Source organism: Callionymus lyra, chromosome 1 (assembly GCF_982586985.1).
Source record: "Callionymus lyra chromosome 1, fCalLyr1.hap1.1, whole genome shotgun sequence".
Taxonomy (NCBI): Eukaryota; Metazoa; Chordata; class Actinopteri; order Syngnathiformes; family Callionymidae; genus Callionymus; species Callionymus lyra.
In genome coordinates, this window is record NC_141818.1 from 45,240,226 (window position 1) to 45,249,709 (window position 9,484).

General features: G+C 41.4%; 45 non-coding genes across 45 annotated transcripts; all 45 read left to right on the plus strand.

The window, feature by feature from the left end:
• The first annotated feature begins 14 nt into the window (after positions 1–14).
• trnac-gca (transfer RNA cysteine (anticodon GCA)) lies at positions 15–86 on the plus strand. Its single transcript has one exon. It is a non-coding gene; the product is annotated as a tRNA-Cys (tRNA).
• A 134-nt stretch (positions 87–220) lies between these two features.
• trnac-gca (transfer RNA cysteine (anticodon GCA)) lies at positions 221–292 on the plus strand. The gene has a single exon. It is a non-coding gene; the product is annotated as a tRNA-Cys (tRNA).
• A 135-nt stretch (positions 293–427) lies between these two features.
• Positions 428–499, plus strand: trnac-gca (transfer RNA cysteine (anticodon GCA)). Its single transcript has one exon. It is a non-coding gene; the product is annotated as a tRNA-Cys (tRNA).
• A 133-nt stretch (positions 500–632) lies between these two features.
• Positions 633–704, plus strand: trnac-gca (transfer RNA cysteine (anticodon GCA)). The gene has a single exon. It is a non-coding gene; the product is annotated as a tRNA-Cys (tRNA).
• Positions 705–837: 133 nt separating this feature from the next.
• trnac-gca (transfer RNA cysteine (anticodon GCA)) lies at positions 838–909 on the plus strand. The gene has a single exon. It is a non-coding gene; the product is annotated as a tRNA-Cys (tRNA).
• A 215-nt stretch (positions 910–1,124) lies between these two features.
• Positions 1,125–1,196, plus strand: trnac-gca (transfer RNA cysteine (anticodon GCA)). The gene has a single exon. It is a non-coding gene; the product is annotated as a tRNA-Cys (tRNA).
• A 120-nt stretch (positions 1,197–1,316) lies between these two features.
• Positions 1,317–1,388, plus strand: trnac-gca (transfer RNA cysteine (anticodon GCA)). The gene has a single exon. It is a non-coding gene; the product is annotated as a tRNA-Cys (tRNA).
• A 133-nt stretch (positions 1,389–1,521) lies between these two features.
• trnac-gca (transfer RNA cysteine (anticodon GCA)) lies at positions 1,522–1,593 on the plus strand. The gene has a single exon. It is a non-coding gene; the product is annotated as a tRNA-Cys (tRNA).
• A 133-nt stretch (positions 1,594–1,726) lies between these two features.
• Positions 1,727–1,798, plus strand: trnac-gca (transfer RNA cysteine (anticodon GCA)). The gene has a single exon. It is a non-coding gene; the product is annotated as a tRNA-Cys (tRNA).
• Positions 1,799–1,931: 133 nt separating this feature from the next.
• On the plus strand, positions 1,932–2,003 carry trnac-gca (transfer RNA cysteine (anticodon GCA)). The gene has a single exon. It is a non-coding gene; the product is annotated as a tRNA-Cys (tRNA).
• Positions 2,004–2,218: 215 nt separating this feature from the next.
• trnac-gca (transfer RNA cysteine (anticodon GCA)) lies at positions 2,219–2,290 on the plus strand. Its single transcript has one exon. It is a non-coding gene; the product is annotated as a tRNA-Cys (tRNA).
• A 133-nt stretch (positions 2,291–2,423) lies between these two features.
• Positions 2,424–2,495, plus strand: trnac-gca (transfer RNA cysteine (anticodon GCA)). The gene has a single exon. It is a non-coding gene; the product is annotated as a tRNA-Cys (tRNA).
• Positions 2,496–2,628: 133 nt separating this feature from the next.
• On the plus strand, positions 2,629–2,700 carry trnac-gca (transfer RNA cysteine (anticodon GCA)). The gene has a single exon. It is a non-coding gene; the product is annotated as a tRNA-Cys (tRNA).
• A 133-nt stretch (positions 2,701–2,833) lies between these two features.
• On the plus strand, positions 2,834–2,905 carry trnac-gca (transfer RNA cysteine (anticodon GCA)). Its single transcript has one exon. It is a non-coding gene; the product is annotated as a tRNA-Cys (tRNA).
• Positions 2,906–3,038: 133 nt separating this feature from the next.
• On the plus strand, positions 3,039–3,110 carry trnac-gca (transfer RNA cysteine (anticodon GCA)). The gene has a single exon. It is a non-coding gene; the product is annotated as a tRNA-Cys (tRNA).
• A 215-nt stretch (positions 3,111–3,325) lies between these two features.
• On the plus strand, positions 3,326–3,397 carry trnac-gca (transfer RNA cysteine (anticodon GCA)). The gene has a single exon. It is a non-coding gene; the product is annotated as a tRNA-Cys (tRNA).
• Positions 3,398–3,530: 133 nt separating this feature from the next.
• On the plus strand, positions 3,531–3,602 carry trnac-gca (transfer RNA cysteine (anticodon GCA)). Its single transcript has one exon. It is a non-coding gene; the product is annotated as a tRNA-Cys (tRNA).
• A 134-nt stretch (positions 3,603–3,736) lies between these two features.
• trnac-gca (transfer RNA cysteine (anticodon GCA)) lies at positions 3,737–3,808 on the plus strand. Its single transcript has one exon. It is a non-coding gene; the product is annotated as a tRNA-Cys (tRNA).
• Positions 3,809–3,940: 132 nt separating this feature from the next.
• Positions 3,941–4,012, plus strand: trnac-gca (transfer RNA cysteine (anticodon GCA)). The gene has a single exon. It is a non-coding gene; the product is annotated as a tRNA-Cys (tRNA).
• Positions 4,013–4,145: 133 nt separating this feature from the next.
• trnac-gca (transfer RNA cysteine (anticodon GCA)) lies at positions 4,146–4,217 on the plus strand. Its single transcript has one exon. It is a non-coding gene; the product is annotated as a tRNA-Cys (tRNA).
• Positions 4,218–4,350: 133 nt separating this feature from the next.
• On the plus strand, positions 4,351–4,422 carry trnac-gca (transfer RNA cysteine (anticodon GCA)). Its single transcript has one exon. It is a non-coding gene; the product is annotated as a tRNA-Cys (tRNA).
• A 133-nt stretch (positions 4,423–4,555) lies between these two features.
• On the plus strand, positions 4,556–4,627 carry trnac-gca (transfer RNA cysteine (anticodon GCA)). The gene has a single exon. It is a non-coding gene; the product is annotated as a tRNA-Cys (tRNA).
• Positions 4,628–4,760: 133 nt separating this feature from the next.
• Positions 4,761–4,832, plus strand: trnac-gca (transfer RNA cysteine (anticodon GCA)). The gene has a single exon. It is a non-coding gene; the product is annotated as a tRNA-Cys (tRNA).
• Positions 4,833–4,965: 133 nt separating this feature from the next.
• On the plus strand, positions 4,966–5,037 carry trnac-gca (transfer RNA cysteine (anticodon GCA)). The gene has a single exon. It is a non-coding gene; the product is annotated as a tRNA-Cys (tRNA).
• Positions 5,038–5,170: 133 nt separating this feature from the next.
• trnac-gca (transfer RNA cysteine (anticodon GCA)) lies at positions 5,171–5,242 on the plus strand. Its single transcript has one exon. It is a non-coding gene; the product is annotated as a tRNA-Cys (tRNA).
• Positions 5,243–5,377: 135 nt separating this feature from the next.
• Positions 5,378–5,449, plus strand: trnac-gca (transfer RNA cysteine (anticodon GCA)). Its single transcript has one exon. It is a non-coding gene; the product is annotated as a tRNA-Cys (tRNA).
• A 134-nt stretch (positions 5,450–5,583) lies between these two features.
• trnac-gca (transfer RNA cysteine (anticodon GCA)) lies at positions 5,584–5,655 on the plus strand. The gene has a single exon. It is a non-coding gene; the product is annotated as a tRNA-Cys (tRNA).
• A 133-nt stretch (positions 5,656–5,788) lies between these two features.
• Positions 5,789–5,860, plus strand: trnac-gca (transfer RNA cysteine (anticodon GCA)). The gene has a single exon. It is a non-coding gene; the product is annotated as a tRNA-Cys (tRNA).
• A 133-nt stretch (positions 5,861–5,993) lies between these two features.
• On the plus strand, positions 5,994–6,065 carry trnac-gca (transfer RNA cysteine (anticodon GCA)). The gene has a single exon. It is a non-coding gene; the product is annotated as a tRNA-Cys (tRNA).
• Positions 6,066–6,198: 133 nt separating this feature from the next.
• trnac-gca (transfer RNA cysteine (anticodon GCA)) lies at positions 6,199–6,270 on the plus strand. Its single transcript has one exon. It is a non-coding gene; the product is annotated as a tRNA-Cys (tRNA).
• Positions 6,271–6,485: 215 nt separating this feature from the next.
• Positions 6,486–6,557, plus strand: trnac-gca (transfer RNA cysteine (anticodon GCA)). The gene has a single exon. It is a non-coding gene; the product is annotated as a tRNA-Cys (tRNA).
• A 133-nt stretch (positions 6,558–6,690) lies between these two features.
• On the plus strand, positions 6,691–6,762 carry trnac-gca (transfer RNA cysteine (anticodon GCA)). The gene has a single exon. It is a non-coding gene; the product is annotated as a tRNA-Cys (tRNA).
• A 134-nt stretch (positions 6,763–6,896) lies between these two features.
• trnac-gca (transfer RNA cysteine (anticodon GCA)) lies at positions 6,897–6,968 on the plus strand. The gene has a single exon. It is a non-coding gene; the product is annotated as a tRNA-Cys (tRNA).
• Positions 6,969–7,100: 132 nt separating this feature from the next.
• On the plus strand, positions 7,101–7,172 carry trnac-gca (transfer RNA cysteine (anticodon GCA)). The gene has a single exon. It is a non-coding gene; the product is annotated as a tRNA-Cys (tRNA).
• A 133-nt stretch (positions 7,173–7,305) lies between these two features.
• On the plus strand, positions 7,306–7,377 carry trnac-gca (transfer RNA cysteine (anticodon GCA)). Its single transcript has one exon. It is a non-coding gene; the product is annotated as a tRNA-Cys (tRNA).
• Positions 7,378–7,510: 133 nt separating this feature from the next.
• On the plus strand, positions 7,511–7,582 carry trnac-gca (transfer RNA cysteine (anticodon GCA)). Its single transcript has one exon. It is a non-coding gene; the product is annotated as a tRNA-Cys (tRNA).
• A 133-nt stretch (positions 7,583–7,715) lies between these two features.
• On the plus strand, positions 7,716–7,787 carry trnac-gca (transfer RNA cysteine (anticodon GCA)). Its single transcript has one exon. It is a non-coding gene; the product is annotated as a tRNA-Cys (tRNA).
• A 133-nt stretch (positions 7,788–7,920) lies between these two features.
• Positions 7,921–7,992, plus strand: trnac-gca (transfer RNA cysteine (anticodon GCA)). The gene has a single exon. It is a non-coding gene; the product is annotated as a tRNA-Cys (tRNA).
• Positions 7,993–8,125: 133 nt separating this feature from the next.
• Positions 8,126–8,197, plus strand: trnac-gca (transfer RNA cysteine (anticodon GCA)). Its single transcript has one exon. It is a non-coding gene; the product is annotated as a tRNA-Cys (tRNA).
• Positions 8,198–8,330: 133 nt separating this feature from the next.
• On the plus strand, positions 8,331–8,402 carry trnac-gca (transfer RNA cysteine (anticodon GCA)). The gene has a single exon. It is a non-coding gene; the product is annotated as a tRNA-Cys (tRNA).
• Positions 8,403–8,537: 135 nt separating this feature from the next.
• trnac-gca (transfer RNA cysteine (anticodon GCA)) lies at positions 8,538–8,609 on the plus strand. Its single transcript has one exon. It is a non-coding gene; the product is annotated as a tRNA-Cys (tRNA).
• A 134-nt stretch (positions 8,610–8,743) lies between these two features.
• trnac-gca (transfer RNA cysteine (anticodon GCA)) lies at positions 8,744–8,815 on the plus strand. The gene has a single exon. It is a non-coding gene; the product is annotated as a tRNA-Cys (tRNA).
• A 133-nt stretch (positions 8,816–8,948) lies between these two features.
• trnac-gca (transfer RNA cysteine (anticodon GCA)) lies at positions 8,949–9,020 on the plus strand. Its single transcript has one exon. It is a non-coding gene; the product is annotated as a tRNA-Cys (tRNA).
• A 133-nt stretch (positions 9,021–9,153) lies between these two features.
• On the plus strand, positions 9,154–9,225 carry trnac-gca (transfer RNA cysteine (anticodon GCA)). Its single transcript has one exon. It is a non-coding gene; the product is annotated as a tRNA-Cys (tRNA).
• A 133-nt stretch (positions 9,226–9,358) lies between these two features.
• Positions 9,359–9,430, plus strand: trnac-gca (transfer RNA cysteine (anticodon GCA)). Its single transcript has one exon. It is a non-coding gene; the product is annotated as a tRNA-Cys (tRNA).
• The last annotated feature ends 54 nt before the right edge of the window (positions 9,431–9,484 follow it).

Consider the following 9,484-nt stretch of genomic DNA (forward strand, 5'->3'; position numbering starts at 1 on the left):
TTCAACACATTCCAGGGGGTATAGCTCAGTGGTAGAGCATTTGACTGCAGATCAAGAGGTCCCCAGTTCAAATCTGGGTGCCCCCTTACTTTCCAGCACAAATAATCTGTGACACAACCTTCCCTCATCACCAAGGGTGTTTCTTACTATGATCTCTTTCCAACCAGAGCTAGATATATCAGGTTCAAACATCAAACTACTACTTTTTCAACAAATTAAAGGGGGTATAGCTCAGTGGTAGAGCATTTGACTGCAGATCAAGAGGTCCCCAGTTCAAATCTGGGTGCCCCCTTACCTTTCACTGCCCAACATTTTTGACACAACCTTCCCCTCATCACCAACGGTGTTTCTTACAATGATGTTTTTCCCACCAGAGCTAGATATATCACGTTCAAACATCAAACTACTACTTTTTCAACAAATTAAAGGGGGTGTAGCTCAGTGGTAGAGCATTTGACTGCAGATCAAGAGGTCCCCAGTTCAAATCTGGGTGCCCCCTTACCTTTCACTGCCCAACATTTTTGACACAACCTTCCCCTCGTCACAAACTGTTTCTAACAATGATCTTTTTCCAAACACAGCTTGATATCCAATGTACAAGCATCCAAAAACTACTTTTTCAACAAGTTAAAGGGATTATAGCTCAGTGGTAGAGCATTTGACTGCAGATCAACAGGTCCCCAGTTCAAATCTGGGTGCCCCCTTACCTTTCACTGCCCATCATTTTTGACACAACCTTCCCCTCATCACAAACTGTTTCTAACAATGATCATTTTCCAACCAGAGCTAAATATATCACGTTCAAACATCAAACTACTACTTTTTCAAAAGATTAAAGGGGGTATAGCTCAGTGGTAGAGCATTTGACTGCAGATCAACAGGTCCCCAGTTCAAATCTGGGTGCCCCCTTACCTTTCACAGCCCAACATTTTTGACACAACCTTCCCCTTGTCACAAACTGTTTCTAACAATGATCTTTTTCCAAACACAGCTTGATATCCAATGTACAGGCATCCAAATACTACTTTATAAAAAGCTTAACGGTGTTTCTTACAATTTTTTTCCAACCAGAGCTAGATATATCACATTCAAACATCAAAGTACTAATTTTTCAACAAATTCAAGGGGGTATGGCTCAGTGGTAGAGCATTTGACTGCAGATCAAGAGGTCCCCAGTTCAAATCTGGGTGCCCCCTTACCTTTCACTGCCCAACATTTTTGACACAACCTTCCCTCATCACCAACAGTGTTTCTTACAATGAGAGCTAGATATATCACGTTCAAACATCAAACTACTACTTTTTCAACAAATTAAAGGGGGTATAGCTCAGTGGTAGAGCATTTGACTGCAGATCAAGAGGTCCCCAGTTCAAATCTGGGTGCCCCCTTACTTTTCACTGCCCAACATTTTTGACACAACCTTCCCCTCGTCACAAACTGTTTCTAACAATGATCTTTTTCCAAACACAGATTGATATCCCATGATCAAAAATCCAAATACCACTTTGTCACCAACTGAAAGGGGGTATAGCTCAGTGGTAGAGCATTTGACTGCAGATCAAGAGGTCCCCAGTTCAAATCTGGGTGCCCCCTTACCTTTCACTGCCCATCATTTTTGACACAACCTTCCCCTCATCACAAACTGTTTCTAACAATGATCATTTTCCAACCAGAGCTAAATATATCACGTTCAAACATCAAACTACTACTTTTTCAAAAGATTAAAGGGGGTATAGCTCAGTGGTAGAGCATTTGACTGCAGATCAAGAGGTCCCCAGTTCAAATCTGGGTGCCCCCTTACCTTTCACTGCCCAACATTTTTGACACAACCTTCCCCTCGTCACAAACTGTTTCTAACAATGATCTTTTTCCAAACACAGCTTGATATCCAATGTACAAGCATCCAAAAACTACTTTTTCAACAAGTTAAAGGGATTATAGCTCAGTGGTAGAGCATTTGACTGCAGATCAACAGGTCCCCAGTTCAAATCTGGGTGCCCCCTTACCTTTCACAGCCCAACATTTTTGACACAACCTTCCCCTTGTCACAAACTGTTTCTAACAATGATCTTTTTCCAAACACAGCTTGATATCCAATGTACAGGCATCCAAATACTACTTTATAAAAAGCTTAACGGTGTTTCTTACAATTTTTTTCCAACCAGAGCTAGATATATCACATTCAAACATCAAAGTACTAATTTTTCAACAAATTCAAGGGGGTATAGCTCAGTGGTAGAGCATTTGACTGCAGATCAAGAGGTCCCCAGTTCAAATCTGGGTGCCCCCTTACCTTTCACTGCCCAACATTTTTGACACAACCTTCCCCTCGTCACAAACTGTTTCTAACAATGATCATTTTCCAACCAGAGCTAAATATATCACGTTCAAACATCAAACTACTACTTTTTCAAAAGATTAAAGGGGTTATAGCTCAGTGGTAGAGCATTTGACTGCAGATCAAGAGGTCCCCAGTTCAAATCTGGGTGCCCCCTTACCTTTCACTGCCCAACATTTTTGACACAACCTTCCCCTCGTCACAAACTGTTTCTAACAATGATCTTTTTCAAAACACAGATTGATATCCCATGATCAAAAATCCAAATACCACTTTGTCACCAACTGAAAGGGGGTATAGCTCAGTGGTAGAGCATTTGACTGCAGATCAAGAGGTCCCCAGTTCAAATCTGGGTGCCCCCTTACTTTTCACTGCCCATCATTTTTGACACAACCTTCCCCTCATCACAAACTGTTTCTAACAATGATCATTTTCCAACCAGAGCTAAATATATCACGTTCAAACATCAAACTACTACTTTTTCAAAAGATTAAAGGGGGTATAGCTCAGTGGTAGAGCATTTGACTGCAGATCAAGAGGTCCCCAGTTCAAATCTGGGTGCCCCCTTACCTTTCACTGCCCAACATTTTTGACACAACCTTCCCCACGTCACAAACTGTTTCTAACAATGATCTTTTTCCAAACACAGCTTGATATCCAATGTACAAGCATCCAAAAACTACTTTTTCAACAAGTTAAAGGGATTATAGCTCAGTGGTAGAGCATTTGACTGCAGATCAACAGGTCCCCAGTTCAAATCTGGGTGCCCCCTTACCTTTCACAGCCCAACATTTTTGACACAACCTTCCCCTTGTCACAACCTGTTTCTAACAATGATCTTTTTCCAAACACAGCTTGATATCCAATGTACAGGCATCCAAATACTACTTTATAAAAAGCTTAACGGTGTTTCTTACAATTTTTTTCCAACCAGAGCTAGATATATCACATTCAAACATCAAAGTACTAATTTTTCAACAAATTCAAGGGGGTATAGCTCAGTGGTAGAGCATTTGACTGCAGATCAAGAGGTCCCCAGTTCAAATCTGGGTGCCCCCTTACCTTTCACTGCCCATCACTTTTGACACAACCTTCCCCTCATCACAAACTGTTTCTAACAATGATCATTTTCCAACAGGAACTAAATATATCACGTTCAAACATCAAACTACTACTTTTTCAACAAATTAAAGGGGGTATAGCTCAGTGGTAGAGCATTTGACTGCAGATCAAGAGGTCCTCAGTTCAAATCTGGGTGCCCCCTTACTTTTCACTGCCCAGCGTTTTTGACACAACCTTCCCTCATCACCAACGGTGTTTCTTACAATGACGTTTTTCCAACCAGAGCTAGATATATCACATTCAAACATCAAAGTACTAATTTTTCAACAAATTCAAGGGGGTATAGCTCAGTGGTAGAGCATTTGACTGCAGATCAAGGGGTCCCCAGTTCAAATCTGGGTGCCCCTTACCTTTCACTGCCCAACATTTTTGACACAACCTTCCCCTCGTCACAAACTGTTTCTAACAATGATCTTTTTCCAAACACAGCTTGATATCCAATGTACAAGCATCCAAAAACTACTTTTTCAACAAGTTAAAGGGATTATAGCTCAGTGGTAGAGCATTTGACTGCAGATCAAGAGGTCCCCAGTTCAAATCTGGGTGCCCCCTTACCTTTCACAGCTCATCATCTTTGACACAACCTTCCCCTCATCACAAACTGTTCCTAACAATGATCTTTTTCCAAACACATATTGATATCCCATGATCAAAAATCCAAATACCACTTTGTCACAAGCTGAAAGGGGGTATAGCTCAGTGGTAGAGCATTTGACTGCAGATCAAGAGGTCCCCAGTTCAAATCTGGGTGCCCCCTTACCTTTCACTGCCCAACATTTTTGACACAACCTTCCCCTCATCACAAACTGTTTCTAATAATGATCATTTTCCAACCAGAGCTAAATATATCACGTTCAAACATCAAAAAACTACTTTTTCAACAAATTAAAGGGGGTATAGCTCAGTGGTAGAGCATTTGACTGCAGATCAAGAGGTCCCCAGTTCAAATCTGGGTGCCCCCTTACCTTTCACTGCCCAACATATTTGACACAACCTTCCCCTCGTCACAAACTGTTTCTAACAATGATCTTTTTCAAAACACAGATTGATATCCCATGATCAAAAATCCAAATACCACTTTGTCACCAACTGAAAGGGGGTATAGCTCAGTGGTAGAGCATTTGACGGCAGATCAAGAGGTCCCCAGTTTAAATCTGGGTGCCCCCTTACCTTTCACTGCCCATCATTTTTGACACAACCTTCCCCTCATCACAAACTGTTTCTAACAATGATCATTTTCCAACCAGAGCTAAATATATCACGTTCAAACATCAAACTTCTTCTTTTTCAACAAATTAAAGGGGGTATAGCTCAGTGGTAGAGCATTTGACTGCAGATCAAGAGGTCCCCAGTTCAAATCTGGGTGCCCCCTTACCTTTCACTGCCCATCACTTTTGACACAACCTTCCCCTTATCACAAACTGTTTCTAACAATGATCATTTTCCAACAGGAACTAAATATATCACATTCAAACATCAAACTACTACTTTTTCAACAAATTAAAGGGGGTATAGCTCAGTGGTAGAGCATTTGACTGCAGATCAAGAGGTCCCCAGTTCAAATCTGGGTGCCCCCTTACCTTTCACTGCCCAACATATTTGACACAACCTTCCCCTCGTCACAAACTGTTTCTAACAATGATCTTTTTCAAAACACAGATTGATATCCCATGATCAAAAATCCAAATACCACTTTGTCACCAGCTGAAAGGGGGTATAGCTCAGTGGTAGAGCATTTGACTGCAGATCAAGAGGTCCCCAGTTCAAATCTTGGTGCCCCCTTACCTTTCACAGGTCATCATCTTTGACACAAGCTTCCCCTCATCACAAACAGTGTTTCTTACTATGATCTTCTTCCAACCAGAGCTAGATATATTACGTTCAAACAACAAAGTACAACTTTTTCAACAAATTAAAGGGGGTATAGCTCAGTGGTAGAGCATTTGACTGCAGATCAAGAGGTCCCCAGTTCAAATCTGGGTGCCCCCTTACTTTTCACTGCCCAGCGTTTTTGACACAACCTTCCCTCATCACCAACGGTGTTTCTTACAATGATGTTTTTCCAACCAGAGCTAGATATATCACGTTCAAACATCAAACTACTACTTTTTCAACAAATTAAAGGGGGTATAGCTCAGTGGTAGAGCATTTGACTGCAGATCAAGATGTCCCCAGTTCAAATCTGGGTGCCCCCTTACCTTTCACTGCCCAACATTTTTGACACAACCTTCCCCTCGTCACAAACTGTTTCTAACAATGATCTTTTTCAAAACACAGATTGATATCCCATGATCAAAAATCCAAATACCACTTCATCACCAACTGAAAGGGGGTATAGCTCAGTGGTAGAGCATTTGACTGCAGATCAAGAGGTCCCCAGTTCAAATCTGGGTGCCCCCTTACCTTTCACTGCCCATCATTTTTGACACAACCTTCCCCTCATCACAAACTGTTTCTAACAATGATCATTTTCCAACCAGAGCTAAATATATCACGTTCAAACATCAAACTACTACTTTTTCAAAAGATTAAAGGGGGTATAGCTTAGTGGTAGAGCATTTGACTGCAGATCAAGAGGTCCCCAGTTCAAATCTGGGTGCCCCCTTACCTTTCACTGCCCAACATTTTTGACACAACCTTCCCCTCGTCACAAACTGTTTCTAACAATGATCTTTTTCCAAACACAGCTTGATATCCAATGTACAAGCATCCAAAAACTACTTTTTCAACAAGTTAAAGGGATTATAGCTCAGTGGTAGAGCATTTGACTGCAGATCAACAGGTCCCCAGTTCAAATCTGGGTGCCCCCTTACCTTTCACAGCCCAACATTTTTGACACAACCTTCCCCTTGTCACAACCTGTTTCTAACAATGATCTTTTTCCAAACACAGCTTGATATCCAATGTACAGGCATCCAAATACTACTTTATAAAAAGCTTAACGGTGTTTCTTACAATTTTTTTCCAACCAGAGCTAGATATATCACATTCAAACATCAAAGTACTAATTTTTCAACAAATTCAAGGGGGTATAGCTCAGTGGTAGAGCATTTGACTGCAGATCAAGAGGTCCCCAGTTCAAATCTGGGTGCCCCCTTACCTTTCACTGCCCATCACTTTTGACACAACCTTCCCCTCATCACAAACTGTTTCTAACAATGATCATTTTCCAACAGGAACTAAATATATCACGTTCAAACATCAAACTACTACTTTTTCAACAAATTAAAGGGGGTATAGCTCAGTGGTAGAGCATTTGACTGCAGATCAAGAGGTCCTCAGTTCAAATCTGGGTGCCCCCTTACTTTTCACTGCCCAGCGTTTTTGACACAACCTTCCCTCATCACCAACGGTGTTTCTTACAATGACGTTTTTCCAACCAGAGCTAGATATATCACATTCAAACATCAAAGTACTAATTTTTCAACAAATTCAAGGGGGTATAGCTCAGTGGTAGAGCATTTGACTGCAGATCAAGGGGTCCCCAGTTCAAATCTGGGTGCCCCTTACCTTTCACTGCCCAACATTTTTGACACAACCTTCCCCTCGTCACAAACTGTTTCTAACAATGATCTTTTTCCAAACACAGCTTGATATCCAATGTACAAGCATCCAAAAACTACTTTTTCAACAAGTTAAAGGGATTATAGCTCAGTGGTAGAGCATTTGACTGCAGATCAAGAGGTCCCCAGTTCAAATCTGGGTGCCCCCTTACCTTTCACAGCTCATCATCTTTGACACAACCTTCCCCTCATCACAAACTGTTCCTAACAATGATCTTTTTCCAAACACATATTGATATCCCATGATCAAAAATCCAAATACCACTTTGTCACAAGCTGAAAGGGAGTATAGCTCAGTGGTAGAGCATTTGACTGCAGATCAAGAGGTCCCCAGTTCAAATCTGGGTGCCCCCTTACCTTTCACTGCCCAACATTTTTGACACAACCTTCCCCTCATCACAAACTGTTTCTAATAATGATCATTTTCCAACCAGAGCTAAATATATCACGTTCAAACATCAAAAAACTACTTTTTCAACAAATTAAAGGGGGTATAGCTCAGTGGTAGAGCATTTGACTGCAGATCAAGAGGTCCCCAGTTCAAATCTGGGTGCCCCCTTACCTTTCACTGCCCAACATATTTGACACAACCTTCCCCTCGTCACAAACTGTTTCTAACAATGATCATTTTCAAAACACAGATTGATATCCCATGATCAAAAATCCAAATACCACTTTGTCACCAACTGAAAGGGGGTATAGCTCAGTGGTAGAGCATTTGACGGCAGATCAAGAGGTCCCCAGTTTAAATCTGGGTGCCCCCTTACCTTTCACTGCCCATCATTTTTGACACAACCTTCCCCTCATCACAAACTGTTTCTAACAATGATCATTTTCCAACCAGAGCTAAATATATCACGTTCAAACATCAAACTTCTTATTTTTCAACAAATTAAAGGGGGTATAGCTCAGTGGTAGAGCATTTGACTGCAGATCAAGAGGTCCCCAGTTCAAATCTGGGTGCCCCCTTACCTTTCACTGCCCATCACTTTTGACACAACCTTCCCCTTATCACAAACTGTTTCTAACAATGATCATTTTCCAACAGGAACTAAATATATCACATTCAAACATCAAACTACTACTTTTTCAACAAATTAAAGGGGGTATAGCTCAGTGGTAGAGCATTTGACTGCAGATCAAGAGGTCCCCAGTTCAAATCTGGGTGCCCCCTTACCTTTCACTGCCCAACATATTTGACACAACCTTCCCCTCGTCACAAACTGTTTCTAACAATGATCTTTTTCAAAACACAGATTGATATCCCATGATCAAAAATCCAAATACCACTTTGTCACCAGCTGAAAGGGGGTATAGCTCAGTGGTAGAGCATTTGACTGCAGATCAAGAGGTCCCCAGTTCAAATCTTGGTGCCCCCTTACCTTTCACAGGTCATCATCTTTGACACAAGCTTCCCCTCATCACAAACAGTGTTTCTTACTATGATCTTCTTCCAACCAGAGCTAGATATATTACGTTCAAACAACAAAGTACAACTTTTTCAACAAATTAAAGGGGGTATAGCTCAGTGGTAGAGCATTTTACTGCAGATCAAGAGGTCCCCAGTTCAAATCTGGGTGCCCCCTTACTTTTCACTGCCCAGCGTTTTTGACACAACCTTCCCTCATCACCAACGGTGTTTCTTACAATGATGTTTTTCCAACCAGAGCTAGATATATCACGTTCAAACATCAAACTACTACTTTTTCAACAAATTAAAGGGGGTATAGCTCAGTGGTAGAGCATTTGACTGCAGATCAAGATGTCCCCAGTTCAAATCTGGGTGCCCCCTTACCTTTCACTGCCCAACATTTTTGACACAACCTTCCCCTCGTCACAAACTGTTTCTAACAATGATCTTTTTCAAAACACAGATTGATATCCCATGATCAAAAATCCAAATACCACTTTGTCACCAACTGAAAGGGGGTATAGCTCAGTGGTAGAGCATTTGACTGCAGATCAAGAGGTCCCCAGTTCAAATCTGGGTGCCCCCTTACCTTTCACTGCCCATCATTTTTGACACAACCTTGCCCTCATCACAAACTGTTTCTAACAATGATCATTTTCCAACCAGAGCTAAATATATCACGTTCAAATATCAAACTACTACTTTTTCAAAAGATTAAAGGGGGTATAGCTCAGTGGTAGAGCATTTGACTGCAGATCAAGAGGTCCCCAGTTCAAATCTGGGTGCCCCCTTACCTTTCACTGCCCAACATTTTTGACACAACCTTCCCCTCGTCACAAACTGTTTCTAACAATGATCTTTTTCCAAACACAGCTTGATATCCAATGTACAAGCATCCAAAAACTACTTTTTCAACAAGTTAAAGGGATTATAGCTCAGTGGTAGAGCATTTGACTGCAGATCAACAGGTCCCCAGTTCAAATCTGGGTGCCCCCTTACCTTTCACAGCCCAACATTTTTGACACAACCTTCCCCTTGTCACAACCTGTT